Raw genomic sequence first — 8,063 nt, 5'->3', positions numbered from 1 at the left:
CATCTTCAAAAATCTAAATCAAACTCCAACCCTCCATCCACCCCCACCCTTATAAACCCACAATCCCTAATAAACAACTTCTCAAAATCTTTTTGCCCTGTCATCAGTCCCACATTCTTCCTGACCAATCCCTCAAAGACTTTCCACACCGTTATCCACTTTCCCTCAAATCTTGCTAAATTTCTCCACAAATAAATTGCATACCTAGCCTGTGATAATACATAATTTAAACACCATATATTCACTCCCCTCCTCTTTCCCTCCACCCCAAAAACCACCATCCTCCTCCACTCCTGCATCCCCACCACCTCCACCCCCCAGTGCTTCTTCACTAGTCCTTTCAACCTTTCTTCGAATCCCTTCATTTCTCTACATTCAAAAAGCATATGCATTAAGTTCTCATCCTGTATCCCACACACATCACACTCCCTCGAAACTGTTCTGTCTACCTGATGCAACACCACCTTAGTATAAACCCTGTTATGCCTGAGCATAAAATCAAAATGTGTACATTGACTAAACTTTTACTAAACTATTATATTTTTAAAATAAATTCCTCCATATGTTCTTCACCTCCAATCCTGGGAACACCTGCCTCCACACCTTCTCTGCCGCAGGTTCCTTCACTCTGCTCTCCAACAGTGCCCAGTAGCACTCCTTCACCTTAACAGCTGAGAAGTCCCGCACTGTTTCCCCTTTCCCTAGTCTTAACCTAGGTAACTCTGTTTGCTCCTTCCCTCTTAACTCCCTATCTAACCTCCTCACCCACTCCCCTGGTATACTTTGCTTTATTTTATTATACATGCTCACTATTTCTCCCCTTCTCATCTCCTCATCTGTTTCCCTAACAACTTCTATAATTGCCTGCTCTGATAGGAACCCTGGCACTACCTCATACCTAAAATCCCTTACTCTAATCAGTCCTGCCCTCCAAAAACTCCTAGACTCTAACATTTTCCCCTCTCTTCTTATTACCGGGTTCAATAAAACTGGTACATTTAGTATCTCCCCTCTCTTCTCACACTCATATCCTACCTCAGGCAAAAAACGACCCCAGGCTTTAAACACCTCTTTATAGAATTCCGGCACCCTATCATACATCCGTGCTTTAAAGCACATCAACAACCCATAATCCCCACACCCCCCACATCTATGTACCCATTCCCTAAAGTATCCTTTCCATCCATGTCCTTCCTCCCCATACAAAAACCTTTTGACTGTTCTGACTGTCATTGCCCTCATCTTTACCTCAAAATCTACCAGTTTCAACGCTCCTTTATCATAATCTGCTACTAATACATCATACGCTATTTTAACCCCCTTTCCTCTCCACAAAAAATCTGACACTAACATCCTGGTTTCTTTTAGAACCCACTCTGGTACATTAAATACACCTAATACATAAACATATTTTGACATTAACAGTGCATTAACAATTACAACTTTTCAGTTTTTGATTGATTGATTGAAAACTTTATTAGAAGATTTGCAGAAGTAGGTACATGAAAGTACATATTACATACAAGGTCAACTAACAGGATAAAAACCCAAGAAAGCCACTGGCTTATTTCAATTGGGGTCCTTGATTCTCAATTCATCGTTACATGTAAGACAGACAAAAAAAACTAGTACTATCTACACGATAATACAGACAAATAACTAGTACTATCTACAAGATAAACATACATCCAACATGGGAAGAACAATACAACAAAACATAAGGTATGTACAGCGGGTAGGACAGGTGGGGACATACACCACAGGTGGGGGCGAGGGACAAAACACAAAGTATGTACAGTGGGTAGTTCGGGCAGGGGGACAGACATATAATATGTACAATGGGTAGTTCGGGCGGGGGGACAAAACAACAAGTATGTACAGTGTGTGGTCATGGTGGGGGGGGGGGGGTACAAAAACACTAGTAGATTTAGGCGGGGGGGAGGGGGGGGGGGGGCGACATAATAACATTGCGTTTGCTCAGGGTGTAGACCAGGTAGGGGGGTGGGACAAAACAACTCGTATGTGCAGAGGGTCTTTCGGGTGGGGGGGGGGGTGTGTGGGAGACATAACAACAAAACCACAAGAATATATAGAGGGTAGTCCTGGTGGGGGTGTAGTCTTTTAATTTGATTTTTGATTTAGAGGGTCCAGTTACGGATTGCAGCCTCCTGTAAATGTTTTTTGAGAGTGGTTTTGAAGGTGGGCAGTGTTTTGCACTCCTTTAAGATTATAGGAAGGGCGTTCCACATTTTTACTGCATAGTTTGCAAACGAGTTTAACCCCTTGTTTGTGGTGCAACGCGGTTGAACGTGGTTCGTGGAGCTTCCTCTGGTATTGTATGTGTGGACGTTGTTCACTTTTTGGAAGTATGTTGACAGGTACTTGGGTGTCTTTGTGGTGTAGCGTATCTTGAAGACCAGGCCCAGTGCAAGCTGCTGCACTCTGTCAACTACTCGTAGCCAATCAAGGCTCAAAAAATGAGCAGCGGTTAGATGTGTCCTAGGGTTGAGGCCTAGCAGAAGCCTAACCAGTTTATTTTGGGCTGTCTGGAGTCTTGTTTTTTGGGCCTTTGTGGTTCTATAGTACCATGATGTTACGGGATAGTCGAAGTGACATTGAATGAGAGCTCCTGATAGGGTCCTCAGTGTGTTTTTACTGACAAGTGAGGATATCCTGTACAAGAATCTAGTTCTATGGTTAACTTTTTTGATTACTTTTGCTGCCATTTTATCTCCGGAAAGATTTGCCTCTAAGATGGAGCCCAGGTATGTAATATCCTCTTTTCTTGTGATAGTAATGTTACCCACTTTTATTTTGTAATTTACAGCCTTTCTGAGTTTAGATGGGGATCCGTATAGGATGGTTTCAGTTTTACCTAGGTGTATTGATAGTTTATTGTCAGCTAGCCAGATGCAGATTCTACTCAGTTCAGTGCTTAGCGCTTTTTCCACCTGCAATATGTCCCTGTCAGAGACCAGCAGAGCCGAGTCATCCGCGAACAGGAACAAATTGCAATCACATGCTGATGACATGTCATTCACATATATTAGGAACAGTAAAGGTCTCAATATGCTTCCTTGTGGAACGCCGCAGGTCACTGTTCAGTTTCATGTTCCTTTGCTTCCAATAATTCAATGTTGTTCTTATTTTATTCAAAACCCCTGTCCATGTGTAATCAACAGCCTCCCTGTCATCCTCTCCAAGATATATCCCCAACACTTTTATCATCCCCTTTACAATTTTCAAATCAAAAACACAATTGTCTGTATTCACTCCCCCTATACACAACATTTCAGACTTGTCAACATTCACTTTTGCACCAGAAGCCTTTCCATATATGTTTACACACCCCATTATTTTGTTCACACTATTTACATCCCTGATAGTACATGTCGTGTCATCTGCATATTGATGAATTATGCTAACTCCTCCCCCCGGCATATTTATTCCCTTAATTTCTTTCTCCTGCTTAATATAAGCTGCCAATGGCTCCACAGATATGCTATATAGCAATGCTGACAGTGGACACCCTTGTCTTATTGATCTACCCAAAGGGAAGGAGTCAGTCAATAGTCCATCTATCTTTACTTTACTTCTAGCATTCTTATATAATAATTCAATCCAATCCCTCATAACAGTCCCAATCCCAAAATGTTCCATTGTTTTCAATAAAAAAACATGTTCCACCCTGTCAAAAGCCTTTTAAATCCAAAGATAACAATAAACCCCCTTCCTCCCTCATGTCCTTCACAACATCCCTTAATGTGCACATATTCTCTGCCACATCCCTCCCTGGGACTCCATAGGCCTGGGTAGGTGCAATCATGTTTTTCATTACTTTATTCAATCTATTAGCTAATACTTTTGCTATGGTTTTATAATCACAATTAAGTAATGATAATGCTCTATAATTCTGTAATTTGTTCCTGTCCCCTTTACCCTTATACAATAAAGTGAGCACCCCCAAGCCCATAGAGTCCGGAACCACCCTTTTATTCCCCATACACGTATACACTCTGCACAATATAGGGGCCAGGATATCAACAAATGCTTTATAAAATTCAGCCGTCAACCCATCCGAACCCGGACTCTTATTTGGGTTTAACCCCATGATGGCTGTCTTAACCTCCTCCACCCTTAGATCTGCATCACACATTTTCCCTTCTTCTTCTGTCACCCTAGCTTCCACTGCTTCTAATACTTTATTCATACATTCCTCATTCACACCCCCAGATGTATATAGGTCTGTATAAAATGACTGCACAGTATCCATTATTCCCACTAAGTCTGTTATTATTTCACCTTTATCATTCTCTAATTCCTTAATTTTCCCTTTCTCTTTCTGTCTCTTCTCTAAACCTACCCTCAAATACTCTGTTAAATCATGCCCTGGAATATTATCAACTCTCTCCTGTTGTATTGCTAACCTTTTCTGCAAATCCCTTTCCTCCCTCACCCTCTCTTTCCCTCTCCGTTTTGCGAATGCTATTATTACAGCTTTTAATTTATGGTCGTTTACATGGACGACGTGCTCATCTATGCAGAGTCAGAGAAGCTACATGACCAGCGCCTGGAAGAGGTGCTGAAGGTCATCGAGGCGATGCCAGTAGCGGATGCTCTCTCCAGGGGCCCAGAGAACAACAGCGGCAGCTCGGACACACACGACGATGTGGCTGCGCACATCACATCCGTAGTCAACAACATGCCAGCCACTCCACAGAGGATGGAGGACATCAGACTGAACACCGAGGCTGACCCACACCTGCAGTCAGTGCTGTGGTTCATCAGAAACGGGTGGCAAGAGTACCCAGAGAGGAGCCCCGAAGCAATCAGAGACTTTTACCAAGTTAGAGGGGAGTTATCAGAGATACAGGGACTAGTAGTCAGGGGGAGCCGCATAGTCATCCCTACTTGTATGAGAAAAGAAATTGTAGAGAGGATTCACGATGGGCACCAAGGGCTGGAAAAGTGAAGAGAGAGAGCCAACCAATCAGTGTGGTGGCCTGGGATATCACAGGATATCATTACACTGACACAACAGTGTACATTCTGCACAGAGAACAGGAACACACAGAGAAAGAAGCCACTGATGCCGAGCGAGTTACCTTCCAGGCCATGGCAGAAAATAGCAGTAGACTTATGTGAGTACAATAAGCAAAACTACTTGGTAGTGACAGATTACTATTCAAGAATCTAGAGGTTCTTAACCTCCCTCCAACAACAAGCAGTCAGGTCATATCCAAGCTGAAGGCCACTTTTGCACGTTATGGCGCGCCAGACGCATTAGTTAGTGATAATGGGCCTCAGCTAGTAGGAACAGAGTTCAGGGAGTTCAGTAAGCAGTACGACTTCACACACATTACGTCTAGCCCACACTTCCCCCAGAGCAATGGTCATGCAGAGAGGGCCATACAGATAGCAAAGGGCATACTCAGGCAGAGGGACCCCGTGCTCGCTCTGATGACGTACAGAGCCTCTCCCTCCACATCCACCGGGTTCAGCCCAGCCGAGCTGTTAATGGGAAGGAGGATTAGGACCACCTTACCTACACTAGAGGAGAACCTGAGACCAAACTGGCCGAATCAGGAGAAGGTCAGACAAGCAGACGCCGCCGCAAAGCAAAAACAAGCGTTCTACTACAACCGCAGGAACGGAGTGAGAAATCTAGCTCCACTGAACCCAGGAGACTCAGTGCTCATGAAGCTGGATGGACAACAACAGTGGACTACCCCAGCAGTGGTCCAGAGGCATGGTCCAACACCAGGGTCCTACCGCGTGCACTCAAAGGAAGGGGGGCAGTATAGGAGAAACAGGCGCCACCTACAACAAGTGCCAGGAGCAGCTTCCTCTGGCACAGACACCCCAGTCCCGGCCACACAAGCGGGTCTGATGAACTCTGAGGAGACCGGTGAGGGGGGAGGGACAGTAACCCACACAGAGATGGCTGACAGCCACCCAGCTGGGACTTTACTCACTCGCTATGGCGAGTTCGTAGACTGGACTTATATATATATTTTTTTAAAAATAAAGATAGATAGATGTATATACAAACCTGGTTCTATGTGATGTTTTGCCATTGTGATGTTCCACTTGGTATTTATGACTTTGGAATTGTTAAACTGTGGTGTTATACTGCAACTATGTTACAGGTTAGTGATTACAGTTAAAGTCAATGTACAGCTTTGTAATGTTTCCTTAAGGGGGAAGATGTAATGAATGGGTTAATTCATAGTCGGGGACGGCGCATGCGCCTTACACAGAGTTTGTGATATACCAGTAGGTGACTGACAGGTGTCTAGCAGAACCGTAGTAAACTGGTTATACCTTTGTTGAACCCAGACTCGAGTGTCTTATTATTCTATGTCCAAGTGACATTACTCTAACTATTACAGGGTAGTAGATCTGTCTGTCCTAACTATTACAGGGTAGTAGGTCTGTCTGTCCTAACTATTACAGGGTAGTAGATCTGTCTGTCCTAACTATTACAGGGTAGTAGGTCTGTCTGTCCTAACTATTACAGGGTAGTAGATCTGTCTGTCCTAACTATTACAGGGTAGTAGATCTGTCTGTCCTAACTATTACAGGGTAGTAGGTCTTTAACCTTCTCTTGTTGCAGTAGACAAGAGACAGTAGAGAGGAGAAGGGAGGTCACCTCTGATCTAAAGAGCTCTGAGCCGCATACAATAAAGGTGCACACCCACACACACCCACACACACCCACACACACACACATACACACACACACACACACATGCACACGCACACACACAAGCATGCACGCATGCACGCACACACGCACACACACACACACACGCACACACACACACACACACACACACACACACACACACACACACGCTCAAACTGGGGGACTAAGGGAGACACATAGAGAGGGAGATGAATGGTGGAGGTAAATAGGGGTGTCACGGCGGTGTGATGGAATGAGAGAGAGGAGAATCCATCCTGTGTTTTCTCTCGCCTCTGTCCCTCTCCTGACAGGAGGCTGAAATAGGGCTGTGTGTGTGTGTGTGTGTGTGTGTGTGTGTGTGTGTGTGTCAGTGTCGGTGTGTGTGTGTGTGTGTGTGTGTGTGTCATTCTCCCACTCTGTTTGTGAGACAGATGAGAGAGGCAGGAAGAGAGATGGAGAGTGATAGACATTATAGTAGGGGATGAAATGTACCGAGCTCTCTCTCCCTCCCTCCCTCCGAAAATGAAAAAGCTTGTATGTTAGATCTGGTTTGAGTTGGTATCTGATTATCTGCTCAGTGACCATTGGTTGATGTTTTAAATCACACTCTGTCTGTAGTATCCACTTCTGCGACAGTTTACAGTGATTTTTCCCCCCATGAGTACATTGAACGACTCAACGTTTGCACCGTCAGATGCTCCCATCAGACCCTTCTGTTGTAAATAAAAAAAATAAAAAAATAAAAATGCACTTTACTGAATAGGATGTGTGGGTTTTAACTACATCGTTTTTTTGGTACCAAAGACTTTGCTACTATTGTCTGTACCTGTTATCATCAGAGAAGAATGAAAGACATCAAACAGACCCGCAGACATGAAATGAAATGAAATGAGTTCAATCGGCTGAAGAAGATTACCTCTAAAATGTCTTTGTCATGTCTGCGTTTTTTTGCATTTGATAAAGCTTCAAAACAAAAGCTCAGAGCGGTTACTAATACATTGGGGGCCGGTTTCAGAGACAAGGTTTAAGCCTAGTCCTGGACTAAATCACACTTTCAATGTAAAATCTCCATTGAAGATGTTTTTTAGTCTAGGATTAGGCTTAAGCCTTGTCTGTGAAACCGGCCCTGGGACTTTTATGCTGGGTTTAAACGCGTCGGACGTGATACTGGGGTTTAATCACTAACGGGGGAGAGACCCTTGGATGTCTTTGTTTGTCCAAAGTGTTTTCTGACTCTTGCTTCCAAAGGTCTTGTCCTCACATTCAAAGCACAGTAAACTGAACAGACTTTCATCTAAACTTGACCTTAAGCTTGCATCTCCCTTACTTCCCTCAATATAATTTGACCTTTGATAGATATAAACCCAGTAGATCC

This window comes from Nansenia antarctica (genome assembly GCF_963989245.1).
Source record: "Nansenia antarctica genome assembly, chromosome: 10".
Taxonomy (NCBI): Eukaryota; Metazoa; Chordata; class Actinopteri; order Argentiniformes; family Microstomatidae; genus Nansenia; species Nansenia antarctica.
This window is presented reverse-complemented; position numbering follows the sequence as displayed.